The sequence below is a fragment of the Delphinus delphis genome, chromosome 1, assembly GCF_949987515.2.
Source record: "Delphinus delphis chromosome 1, mDelDel1.2, whole genome shotgun sequence".
Classification (NCBI taxonomy): domain Eukaryota; kingdom Metazoa; phylum Chordata; class Mammalia; order Artiodactyla; family Delphinidae; genus Delphinus; species Delphinus delphis.
The window spans coordinates 12,540,127-12,553,759 of record NC_082683.1 but is presented as its reverse complement, the minus strand read 5'-3'; the positions used below and the strand labels follow the sequence as shown (position 1 = coordinate 12,553,759).

The 13,633-nt window shown below is 50.0% G+C and overlaps 1 protein-coding gene and 1 non-coding gene across 2 annotated transcripts in view; both read right to left on the bottom strand.

Annotated features, from left to right (window-relative positions):
- The window catches only part of CROCC (ciliary rootlet coiled-coil, rootletin), a 46,913-nt gene extending 43,395 nt beyond the window's left edge, over window positions 1-3,518 (bottom strand). The window contains exon 1 of the mRNA XM_060015211.1: window positions 3,503-3,518. The gene's annotated coding sequence lies outside the window, so the exon portion shown is untranslated. The remainder of the gene's footprint in view (window positions 1-3,502) is intronic.
- Window positions 3,519-10,257: 6,739 nt separating this feature from the next.
- On the bottom strand, window positions 10,258-10,329 carry TRNAE-UUC (transfer RNA glutamic acid (anticodon UUC)). The gene has a single exon. It is a non-coding gene; the product is annotated as a tRNA-Glu (tRNA).
- Window positions 10,330-13,633: the final 3,304 nt, after the last annotated feature.

Sequence of the window (13,633 nt, the reverse complement as noted above, 5' to 3'; positions counted from 1 at the left end):
GAAAGAAGAGGGAAAGGATGGAGAGGAGGGGGAAGGGAAAGGGGGAAGGGACCTGGGGGTGAAGACCCCCCCACTACACACACACACACACACACACACACACACACACACACACACACATGCACACACACTCTACCCTCTCCAAGCACAGGGCGGTGGGGTCAGCATACAGGAGGCGGGAAAGGCCAGTCTTCAAGACTGTCTTTACTGACCCAGAAAAGGGGTCACAGGGTTTGCTAAGAATGTCTTTATAGGGTGCTGGGATGAGGTTTTCCCACATCAGGTGCAGGCTGTGGAATTGCCCAGTCCAGGCAAGGAGCTGAATCCCTCTTCTCCAACTCCCAGCCCCACCCCCGCACTAGCTGTGTGCCCCAGGGAAAGCAACTTTGCCTATCTGAGCCGCCGTGTTGCAAGATGCGAATATTGGCACCCATCCCATGGAGTCACCTGGGGGCATAGAGAGCTTACAACTGGGCACGGGGCTCAGAGTGAGCATGTGATCAGTACTGATTTCATTCATCTGAAGATCTGAAATGTACAGTCCCTGTACCCCGGACCCTGGGGCTCAGAGGTCCACCCACTGCCTGCCATTGTTCCTTCCCTAAGGCAAGGAGGCTGTGCGGTGTAGTGGTTAGGCTGTCAGCTCTGAAATCAGGGTCAGATATGGGGTCGCATCGGAGCCCCAGCTCTGCCACTTGTTGGCAGTATGACCTTGGACAAGTTACCTCTCTGAGCCTCAGTTTCCTCATCTCTAAAATGAAACTGATAGCACCTACCACATAGAGTCACTGTGAAGATTAAATGGGTTGAACAGTGTAAGGGGTTTGCACCACAGCTGGCACGTGGAGTAAACGGCGGCTGCTCTTCCCATTGTCATTAGCACCATGTGTCTGGGCTCCTGCTACCTCTTGGCCCACAGCCTCAGGGTGCCCTCTGCTCTAATGCCGTGTCCCATAGGAGGCACATTCATGTTATCTCATTAAATCCTCACCTCAACCCATTTCCAGATGAGAAAACCGGGACACAGAAAGGTTGGGGCTCCTACCTATTCAAAGTGGCACACTGCTGCAGGGAAGTGGGAAGCCCTAAATTCTTTCCACTTAAGCCAGGCAGCCTCCCAATAAGTGCCTCAAGGGCAAGACCGGGGCATTTGCACTTCAACGCTCTACCAACCGTGTCTAAGTCAGACCCAGGAATGCAGCAGGTGCTGCATAAACGTACATCAGTCTAAGCGGAGCCTGGAACCCTCACCCGCAACTAGGGAATCTGCTCTGGAAATGGAAAACCAGGAAACAGGGTACACTGGGCCAAAATAATAAGTGCCTCCACATTGCCATGGCAACCAAGGCCAGATTTAGGCAAAACTAAACGCAGCCAGAGGCAGGAAGCCGTCACTACAAAACCCTGGGACTCCATTTTCCCCCCTCCAGACAGCCTCCAGAAAGCCCCTCTACAGGCTGCACACCCATAACCAGAGCAGGGGGAAGCCACAAGCACCCGCAGGTCAGGCTCTCCAGACCTGCTTGCCCAGCTTGGCAGAGACGGGGCCCCAGATGTGCTTGGTGAACTGAACTGAATTATTCTGTGCCCTTCCCCAGCCAGTGCCCTAGGGGATGGGGGAAGGGAGCAGGATACCAGAACCCTTTGGGCTGAGTGATTCCAGCCCTTGGCTCTGTCCACAAAGTTCTCCCCCTCTGGTCCTTCTGGGTTCTATTATAAAGCCCAAGAAACCGTATCTAAACCCTGCGTGTATGTGCATTTTCTAATGTCTGCAGCTTCCACCCAATTCTCAGAACAACAATTGAATTCCTCATAGGAAAGATCTGGATGTTACAGCTTCAGCGTCTGACTGCCAGGAATCCAATCTGGCTGTGCCTCCCCACAAGCTGTGTGACCCTGGGCCAATGGCCAATGAGTTTGCCTCTCTGAATCTCAGTTTCCTTTTCTGTAAAATGGGATAATAACAGTGCCTGCTTCTATTAGGAGGATTAAAAAAGATGATCTACGCTTAGCTATGTGCCTGGATATGGTGTGACAGAAGCTGCTCTGTGTTCACGAAAAAACATTTCTGATTCTTCTTAGGAATATGGCTAGAAGTCATTTCCCAGACTCCACTGCAGTCAGATATGGCCATGTGATCAAGTTCTGACCAGCAGAATTAAGACAGAAAGAAGGTGTGCCACTTCGGACCTGGCCCATAAAAACCTCCCACAAGGACTCCTCTCCTCCCCCCAGCTAGAAGGAAATAACGCTGAGTTCCTAGGGGATGCGAGAGCCACAAGCTGGAAGGGGTCTGGGTCCATGGGTCACCATGTAGAAAGCCACCGAACAGGACTTTTCACAAATGAGAAATAAACTGATGTGTTAAGCCACTGAGATTTCAGGATTTCACTATCCTATCAGCTAGAATTACTTTAATGATTACCCACTGTTACATAGTGCATATGTGTTGTCTATTATTAGCGTTATCATCACTAATATTATTGGCTCCTCCCAGTACCCAGCGTGCTTGGTGAACTGAACTGAATTATTCTGTGCCTCTCCCCAGCCAGCGCCCTACCCAATCTAGAACCCTGCCTGGTACACAGTAGACCCTCAGCCATGGTTGGGCGAATAAACACAGAGGAGACACCCTTTGCACTTGCTCCCTCCCCAGTCCTGCTTAGTCCTTTGACCACCCTGCAAAGCTGCCATTTACCAGGTCCAGCTGCAGGCCTTAGCCAAAAAGTCCCTCAAAGGCCACTCATGAGTTTCAAACATACCAGCTGCTCTCACCCACTTATCCTTTCTTTATCCTCCAGTTGCTGACTAGAAATTATAATAAAAATATTGAGCCAACCATGAGCCAGGCTCTGTGCCCCAGTTTCTGCATCTGTACCATATCTGTTTTAACCTCCTTGACAGTTCCATGATGCTGGTACTGTTCTACCCACTTTACAGATGACAACACTGAGGCTGGGTGAAGTTAAATGGTTTGCTCAAAGTCATCCAGCCATGAAGAGCTGAAGCCACAGGTGAGAAGTATGCCTGGTTCCAAAGTTTTAAACAATCACACAATGGCTACCATCATGCAGTGCTTACTGTATGCCAGGCGCCACCCTAGGTCTCTGATGTATATTATATAAGCCACTGCCACTGCTTGCCTGGCCTGCTGAGATGGCTCCTCATGGGTCTCCCTACTTCCTCTCTTGTCCCCCAGCCCAGTCTATTCTCACACATCCCTCTTCTATTCAACCCCCACGCTGGCTACTATCACTCTCAAAATAAAATTCAAAGTCCTACCGCAGTGAACAAGGCCTGCTCAGTCTAGCCCTGGTCTACCTCTCCACCTCATCTCCCCTCTCCCCCAGCTATTCCACTCTAGCCATGCTGGCCTTCTTGATTCTCAAACACACCAAGCATGCTCCGACCTCAGGGCCTTTGCATCTGTCATTTTCTCTGCCTGGAATGCTCTTCTCCCTTCCTTTCATGGCTGACTCCAGACCCTGGCCAAAAATGTCACCTTCTGAGATTGTGAACTCTGACTTCCCAGCCAAAGTGGTTCCTGCCAGTAACTGTTCACTGTTTTCTTCTACATGTACGTTGTCTGTCTGCTCCAAGGTCAGGGACCAAGTCGTCCTTGTTTACTGCTGTCTCCACAGGGCCTAAGGCCCAAAGCGCCATGAACAGCTGTTGAGTGAGTGAATAAATGCTAGGAGACAAGTAGTAATATAGGAAATTAAATGAAAAAAACAAAGAAACGGTTTGGCAGGGGTCACACAAGGCAAGTCTTGGCCATGTTTGAGGTGACCCACAGACTGAGTTCCCATAAGGGCCCCAGCGAACACATACCCAACCCCTGAACACCTCGCAGGAGTTCAAGGTAAAAACCAGGCAGTGTCCCCCACAGGGGACTCCTGGGTGGGAGGGGTACCTAGTCTCTGAGGGCTGACCCCCATCCCCAGGGCTTGAGAGAAAGACCAGAGAGGAGGAGCTAAGTCAAGGAAACCTCCAAGATCCAGGGGTTCTAACTCCTGAGGTCTTTCCTGGCTGAGGAGCCTGGCCTTAGCCTCTGGTCTGATCAGGCCACAGGATTTGTTTGTTAAGCACCTACTGTGAGCTTAGCTAAGGAAAACAGGGCCCCCTCCCCCAGTGTCCCAATCCCCCAGACAAGTCAAGGTCCCAGATGGAGCTGGGGAGACTGGCCACCAAGGGGGCAGACATTGCCTCAGAGCGCTGTCCTCTCGGGTTGGCAAAAAGATCACAAGGGAGCCTGCTCGTAACGGCAACCCCAGAGACTGGCACGAGGGTGGGGTCTCAGGCCCTACTTTGAGTAACCCAAGGAGGGCCCAAATCCCTGCACAGGCGGTGCCATCTTGGGCAGTTCAATTGGCTGCTCTGGGCCTCAGTTTCCTCATCGGTAAAACGGAGCTACTTTCGACGCCGTAGGTTGCACTGAAACACAATCCCAAGCGAGGAGGGCAGGGACGGTGCCTGGCCCACACGAAGCCGCAGCAAGTTATCGCTGCTGGTGGTGACAATTGGGAAAAGCCTCCTACCCCAGCTCAGCCTGGAAAGAGGTGACCCCCGGGGCGGAGAGGCGCTTGTCTGCAGGCCGCTGCGCCCGGGCAGGCCCCCGCCTCCTGCCGCCTACCCGAGCCCGCGGGAACCCGGGCAGGATTTGGAGCAGGACGGCTGGCAGGATGTCCGCAGAGGCCCCGGGCGCGCTCTCCAGGAGGCCGAGCCGGGCAGCGCCGGAGGGTGCGGCGCGTACGCCCTGAGCGCCTCCAGGGCCGGGACGGCGGCTCCAGCCCGCCCCCTGGCGCGCGCCCGCCTTCCCGCCCTCCGCGCGCGCCGCAATCTCGGCCCCGCGGCCTTCTCCCGCCGCAGCCCGCCCCGCGCGCCCGAGCCCCTGACCCACGGGAGCGCGCGCCGCGGACCTCCTACCTTGGCGCGAAACCACCGCTGCCGCCGAGGCCGAGCGGGCCGGGCCAGGCGAAGCCAGAGGGCGGAGCCCGCGCCCGACCCGCCCGCGTCCCCGCGTCGCCTGGGGTGGAGGGCGCGCCCTGGGCCTGGGGCGGGGCCGGCCGCTGGGAGCGTGCGGCAGCCTCAGTCTACAAGCGCTTATCTGGGAGCCGCACTAGATGGGGGGCTTTTCATACACGATCGCACTTACTGCGCCGGACAACCCAGGAAACAGGGATTATTAGCTCCTTATGCATAAACGGGAAAGTGAAGATTAAGCTAATTGCTCAGGGTCTCGAAGCTGAAGGGTGGCAGAGCTGGATGCTTGGGAACAAAGACCCAGCTGCAGTCTCGGTTTTGTGTTCCCTGGCCCAGCCTTAAAGGCCTTAAACTCTTAACACCACACTTTCACCAATGGACAGATCATCCAAAATGAAAATAAATAAGGAAACACAAGCTTTAAATGACACATTAGACAAGATGGATTTAATTGATACTTACAGGACATTTCATCCAAAAAAAACCAGAATATACTTTCTTCTCAAGTGCTCATGGAACATTCTCCAGGATAGATCATATCTTGGGTCACAAATCAAGCCTCAGTAAATTTAAGAAAATTGAAATCGTATCAAGTATCTTTTCCGACCACAACGCTATGAGACTAGATATCAGTTACAGGAAAAAAACTGTAAAAAATACACACACGCTGAAAAGCAATTAAGCCCTTGCACCACAGCTACAAAGCCTGCGCTCTAGAGCCCATGAGTCACAACTACTGAGCCCAAATGCTACAACCACTGAAGCCCGTGCTCCTAGAGCCCGTGCTCTGCAACAAGAGAAGCCACTGCAATGAGAAAGCCCGTGCACCACTACGAAGAGCAGTCCCTGCTCGCCGCAACTAGAGAAAGCCTGTGCACAGCAACGAAGACCCAACGCAGCAAAAAAAAAACAAAAAGAGACAAATGACAATGAAAACACAATGACCCAAAACCTATGGGTTGCCGCAAAAGCAGCTCTAAGAGGGAAGATTATAGTAATACAATCCTACCTCAAGAAACAAGAAAAATCTCAAAAAAACAACCTAACCTTACACCTAAAACAATTAGAGAAAGAAGAACCAAAAAACCCCAAAGTTAGCAGAAGGAAAGAAATCATAAAGATCAGATCAGAAATAAATGAAAAAGAAATGAAGGAAACAATAGCAAAGGTCAATAAAACTAAAAGCTGGTTCTTTGAGAAGATAAACAAAATTGATAAACCATTAGCCAGACTCATCAAGAAAAAAAGGGAGAAGACTCAAATCAATAGAATTAGAAATGAAAAAGGAGAACAACTGACACGGCAGAAATCCAAAGGATCATGAGAGATTACTACAAGCAGCTATATGCCAATAAAATGGACAACCTGGAAGAAATGGACAAATTCTTAAAAAAGTACAACTTTCTGAGACTGAACCAAGAAGAAATAGAAAATATTAACAGACCAATCACAGGCTCTGAAATTGAAACTGTGATTAAAAATCTTCCAACAAACAAAAGCCCAGGACCAGATGGCTTCACAGGTGAATTCTATCAAACATTTAGAGAAGAGCTAACACGTATCCTTCTCAAACTCTTCCAAAATATAGCAGAGGGAGGAACACTCCCAAACTCATTCTAAGAGGCCACCATCACCCTGATACCAAAACCAGACAAAGATGTCACAAAAAAAGAAAACTATAGGCCAATATCACTGATGAACATAGATGCAAAAATCCTCAACAAAATACTAGCAAACAGAATCCAACAGCACATTAAAAGGATCATACACCATGATCACGTGGGGTTTATCCCAGGAATGCAAGGATTCTTTAATATACGCAAATCAATGTGATACACCATATTAACAAACTGAAGGATAAAAACCATATGATAGGGCTTCCCTGGTGGTGCAGTGGTTGAGAGTCCGCCTGCCAGTGCAGGGGACATGGGTTCGTGCCCCAGTCTGGGAGGATCCCACATGCCGCGGAGCGGCTGGGCCTGTGAGCCATGGCCACTGAGCCTGCGCGTTCGGAGCCTGTGCTCCGCAACGGGAGAGGCCACAACAGTGAGAGGCCCGTGTACCGCAAAAAAAAAAAAAAAAAAGAAACGAAATGGAATCATTTGTGGTGAGGTGGATGGACCTAGAGTCTGTCATACAGAGGGAAGCAAGTCAGAAAGAGAAAAACAAATACTGTATGCTAACACATATATATATAGAATCAAAAAAAAAATGGTTCTGATGAACCTAGGGGCAAGACAGGAATAAAAACACAGATGTAGAGAATGGACTTGAGGACACGGGGAGGGGAAGGGGAAGCTGGGACAGAGTGAGAGTAGCAATGACATATATACACTACCAAATGTAAAATAGATAGCTAGTGGGAAGCAGCCGCATAGCACAGGGAGATCAGCTCGGTGCTTTGTGACCACCTACAGGGGTGGGATATGGAGGATGGGAGGGAGACGCAAGAGGGAGGGGGTAAGGGGATATATGTATACATACAGCTGATTCACTTTGCTGCACAGCAGAAACTAATACAACATTGTAAAGCAATTATACTCCAATAAAAATGTTAAAAAAAAAAAAGGAAAAAAAGAAAAGAAAAGGCCTTAAACTCCTAAGATCTGGCCTTGACCCGTCGCCCAACCAGACTAAGGGGGCATGCCTGCCCCATTTCAGAGCCCAAGCCATGTGAGACCTCAATGACTTGACCTGTAGGGAGAATGTCTTTGTTTTCCTGATTGACCTGCAACCTTGGTTGAGGCACTCTGGCCTCAGTTTGTTCATCGGTAAAATGGTGGAGCTGCCCATTCTTTCTCACAAGCTCAGGTGCCTTCTCCACATGGGATGGGGATGAGACCATAGAGAAAACCATGCTTTTGAAACTAAACAGTGATGTGTCCTGTCTATTCTAACAATAGGTTAGATGTCCATCCTCTCACCTGGCCTCAACTTCCCTGCATTCTTTTTCTTTACATAAATTTATTTATTTGTTTATTTATTGGCTGCATTGGGTCTTAGTTCCTGTGCGTGGGCTTTCTCTAGTTGCAGAGAGCAGGGCCCACTCTTTGTTGTGATGCGCGGGCTTCTCATTGCAGTGGCCTCTCTTGTTGTGGAGCACAGGCTCTAGGCGTGTGGGCTTCAGTAGTTGTGTCTTGAGGTCTTTAGAGAGCAGGCTCAGCAGTTGTGGCACACGGGCTTAGTTGCTCCGCGGCATGTGGGATCTTCCTGGACCAGGGCTCAAACCCATGTCCTCTGCATTGGCGGGCAGATTCTTAACCACTGCGCCACCAGGGAAGTCCATTCCCTGCATTCTTGAAGGCACCAGATCCACCTCAAAAGGGGGAGGCAGGGCTTCCCTGCTGGCGCAGTGGTTGAGAGTCCGCCTGCCGATGCAGGGGACACGGCTTCGTGCCCCGGTCCGGGAAGATCCCACATGCCGCGGAGCGGCTGGGCCCGTGAGCCATGGCCGCTGAGCCTGCGCGTCCGGAGCCTGTGCTCCGCAACGGGAGAGGCCACAGCAGTGAGAGGCCCGCGTACCACAAAAAAAAAAAAAAAAAGGTGGGGGGGAGGCAGGTCTGAATCTCTAGGGCTTAGGGAGGAGTGTTTTGTCTATAAAAGCATATTTCATTTTATGATTTTACATTTGAAAAAAAGTAAATACCCAGAAAGAAAAGCAGCAGGCCTACAGCCAATGGTTTCGCCATCAGTCAGAGGGGATAAGTGGGAGTTTTATTTATCAAAGAGGAGCCTGGGCTTTTGGGTTTTTTTTTAACTTTTTTTTTTTTTAATTTATTTTTGGCTATGTTGGGTCTTTGTTGCTGCGCGCGGGCTTTCTCTAGTTGTGGCGAGCGGGGACTACTCTTCGTTGCGGTGCATGGGCTTCTCGTTGTGGTGGCTTCTCTTGTTGCAGAGCACGGGCTCTAGGCACACGGGCTTCAGTAGTTGTGGCTCACAGGCCAAGTAGTTGTGGCTCGCAAGCTCAGTAGTTGTGGCTCACGGGCTCTAGAGCGCAGGCTCAGTAGTTGTGGTGCACGGGCTTAGTTGCTCCATGGCATGTGGGATCTTCCCAGACCAGGGCTCGAACCCGTGTCCCTTGCATTGGCAGGCGGATCCTTAACCACTGTGCCACCAGGGAAGTCCCCAAACCCATGCTCTTTCCTCTACACCATGCTGCCTAATGTGAGATTTTGGGAGGGACAGCAAACACGGTTCCTCTCTCCTTGACCCTATCCCCGGGGGCCCCAGGATCCTGCTGCAGGGAGGCACATACTTACACCAACCCTCCTCCAGAGGCCTTGAGCTCCCCTGCTGTGCTGACTCAGTGACTCTGCTCAGCTCAGCCTGGCCTGTGAGCATTTGAATACCCAGGGCTGCTGCCCACTGGTCACTGCTCCATAACCAGGTGGTGCCCAGCCCAGAGCTCCAAGGTCCAGCCACCAGAAGGGAGTTGTGTTGGGTACTCACCCACTCACTGCAGAGGGTTCTAAGTCTGCAACTCAGGTAACTGGGAAACAAGTGACTGGGACTTACCAACCCCAGGTTGCTGGAGCCAAGTGCCTGCTGAACCCAGGTGCTAGGCTGGGTTGGACTCTGCCCACCAACAGCAAAACCACATTACCCAGGAGGCTTAGAGGACAGATGTTCTGGTTAACTGGATTTGCCAGATATCTTAAGGCTAATTGGCAATGCCTTTTAATGCCTGGCTTTAACAGCAAAAAATTAGAAAGACCAAAATGTCCAGCAATAGGGGACTTGCATATGTAAGTTGTTCATTTAATGGAATACTATGAAGTCATTCCAAATGTTACAAAAAAAGTTCAGCAACTAGAGAAATTGTTATACATATATATTTTAAAATTTTATGTGTGTATGTATGTATTTATTTGGCTGCATTGGGTCTTCATTGCTGCTTGCTGGCTTTCTCTAGTTGCGGCGAGCAGGGGCTACTCTTTGTTGCAGTGCTCAGTCTTCTCACTGCAGTGGCTTCTCTTGTTGTGGAGCATGGGCTCTAGGCGCACGGGCTTCAGTAGTTGTGGCTCGTGGGCTCCAGAGCGCAGGCTCAGTATTTGCGGCACACGGGCTTAGTTGCTCCCTGACATGTGGGATATTCCCGGACCAGGGCTTGAACCCGTGTCCCCTGCATTGGCAGGCAGATTCTTAACCACTGCACCACCAGGAAAGTCCAGAAATTGTTATATTAAGGGAAAAGTTTCGGAATAGTAGGACAGAATTAGCCCTTGTTTGTAATTTTTTTTTTTTTTTTTTTTTTTTTTTTTTGCGGGATCTTAGTTCCCTGACCAGGGATTGAACCTGGGCCACAGCAGCGAAAGTGCCGAGTCCTAACCACTGGACCACCAGGGAATTCCCGAAAAATATTTCTTGTATATAGATATAATAGGAAAAACATGAGAAGACACTAAAACGTTAACCATGCTATCTTTAGGTGTTAGGATGACAGATGACCTCTTAAACATAGATTTTCTTTTGTTGAAAAGATGGTACATTTACATGGTTCGAATTCAAATAGTGCAGAACATTGTAAAGTAAAAGTAAGTATCCCTCCCATCCCTGTCTCCTAGCCACCCAGTCTCTCCCTGCAGGCAACCTGTGTGGTGCTGTTTCCTATATATCTTTCCAGATATTTTATGCACATAAAGTATATTTTCCCCTTCCCATTTTATGTGAAAGAGAGCACGTCTACACCTTACCCCCAATACTTAGCAGCTTAACACATTTATTGTCTCAGTTTCTGTGGGTGGGAAATCCAGGTGCAGCTTAGCTGGGTATTGTCTCCACACCTCTCACAGGCTGCAGTCCAGGTGTCAGACAAGAAATATCTTAAGCTAAGTTTTGGGGTGATTGTTACCCAGCAATAGATAACTAATATAGACGTGTAGGCTATTTCCAGTCTTTGCTATGATAATATTACATTTGCTTGTTAATATTGTGTTTTTCTGTTTTCTCATTGCATTACACACCCATAATCAGGTCTACTCTGCCCACAGAGGATGGTATATTCCTGTCATTCCTTGCTCAGAGAAATCAACAGATATTGAGCACCTACTGTGTGTCTATAATGCATTTCAGTGGTTTCCAATTACCTATGGAATAAAGCCCCACCCCTTGGTCTGTCATTAAACACCTGCCATACTAGGGACGCTTTCTTTTGCGGTACGCGGGCCTCTCACTGTTGTGACCTCTCCCGTTGCGGAGCACAGGCTCCGGACGCGCAGGCCCAGCGGCCATGGCTCACGGTCCCAGCCGCTCTGCGACATGTGGGATCTTCCCGGACCGGGGCACGAACCGTGTCCCCTGCATCGGCAGGCGGACTCTCAACCACTGTGCCACCAGGGAAGCCCCCATATTAGGGCTTTCTTAATCCACATGGAAGGAATGGGAACTTCCATGTATTAGGCAGGTCTTAGGTGCCAGCCCTGTCAGCAGCACCACTCAAGATCAACCTGATTAAAAGCATGGATGCTAGAGCCAGGCTGCCTGGGTTCCAACTTAGCAGCTATGTGACTTTGGGCAAATTACATAATCTCACTGTGCTTCAGTCTCATCACTTGTAAAACAGGGATGAGTATCTATCTCATAGGGCCGTTGTGACAATGAAATTAATCTTAAAAATTATTTATTTATTTTGGCCGCACGGCTTGCAGGATCTTAGTTCTCTGACCAGGGATCGAACCCGTGCCACCTGTAGTGGGGACGAGGAGTCTTAACCACTGGACCGCCTGAAATGAATTTTATGTTAAGTGCATAGAACAGTGCCTTGTGCAGAGTAAGCAGCACATAAGCAATAGTTGCTGTCCACATACAGGGAAAGTGAGGCCCCCAAGGAGCAGGTTAAGTGACCTCCCAAGGCCATACAGCCATTAAATCTGTCCACTTTAAAAAAAAAATTTGGGCTGCATTGTGTCTTCGTTGCTCTTCCCGGGTTTTCTCTAGTTGCGGTGAGCAGGGGCTACTCTTCATTGTGGTGCGCGGGCTTCTCATTGCGGTGGCTTATCTTGTTGCGGAGCACAGGCTCTAAGCGCTTGGGCTTCAGTAGCTGTGGCACTCAGGCTCAGCAGCTGTGGTGCAGGGGCTCAGCTGTTCCATCGCACGTTGGATCTTCCTGGACCAGGGTTCAAACCCGTGCCCCTGCATTGGCAGGAGGATTCTTTTTAAAATTTTTTAAATTTTTTGCTGCGTTGGGTCCTCGTTGCTGCACGCGGGCTTTTCTCTGGTTGCGGCGAGCAGGGGCTACTCTTCATTGCGATGCGCAGGCTTCTCATTTTGGTGGTTTCTCTTGTTGCAGAGCATGGGCTCTAGGCGCACGGGCTTCAGTAGTTGTGGCACATAGGCTCAGCAGTTGTGGCTCACAGTCTCTAGAGTGCACGCTCAGTAGTTGTGGCGCATGGGCTCAGTTGCTACACGGCACATGGGAATCTTCCCACACCAGGGCTCGAACCCGTGTCCCCTGCACTGGCAGGCAGACTCTTAACCATGCATGACCAGGGAGGTTCCTGTCCAGACTCTTTTCTCACACTGACTCCCATCTCCAATGCCCTTCACTCACCTCTTGTATTAGTTATCTATTGCTGCCTAATGATATTACCATCTTGGCAGCTTGAAACACAGTTACTAACTCAGTTTCCGGGGGTTAGGAGTCTGGGCACAACTTGGCTGGGTCCTCTGTAAGGCTGCACTCACAGTGCTGGCAGGCGGGGCTCATCCGAGGATCAACTGAGGAAGGCTCTGCTTCCCAGCTCAGGTGGTTTTGGTAGCATCCGGTTCCATGCAGACCGCTGCCCTGAGCTGCAGCTATTCGTTGGCTATCGGCAGAGGCTACTTTTGCCACCTTGACACTGTGACCCTCGGATTAGGGCAACTCACACAACATGGCAGGTGGTTTCTTTAAAGCACGACAGATGTTGCAATGCCATGTCATTTAATCATGGAAACATCTTGCTGTAGTCCGCCTGCCACCTCAATGTGTCCAAGTCCTCCTGCTGTACAGAGAGCAGCTCAGGTCTCAAAATCCCGAAACCCAACATCCATCTCTTACCCCCACCCCACCAATTTGGAAGCTCCAGTCAAGGGTGTAAATGAAGAGATGCCTGGTTTGGTACTGGGAGTTTTCCTGGGGACCCTGGTCCCATAGCTGGGATTCCAGTTGGTGATGGAGAGCACCAGACTATCCCCTGCCCACCAGAGACCCCTCAAGGTGCTTTTCAGGTTAGATTTTGTGACTGCTGTTTCTTCATCAGCTGCCTTATCAGCACCATTATGAGTAATGGTTCTGGATGCGTTACCTGATTCTACATCAAGGTGATTAAGGTCAAATTATAGGATGGGCACCCGCTAGTGCTTCATATGCCTCATCTGAGTGACACTTGGCTTAAGGAGCCTGTGGTCACACATTTACCAGTAGACAACCTAGATCAAAGCCCAGGTCTGTCTGCAGGACCCAAGGGCTTACCTTCAATGGTATATGCTTCTGGTTAAGGCTCTCCTCTAACTCTAAGCTTCCTCTTTTCTAGCCTCTAAGCACTTATAAAGAAGATAGGGAGTAATGGGAAGCAGACACAAAGAAGTTTACCACTCCTGAGAATCCCTTGATGCAATTTCCTTTTCCTTATTCAAAGGACATGAGGATCCTCAATTCCAATTTTCTTTG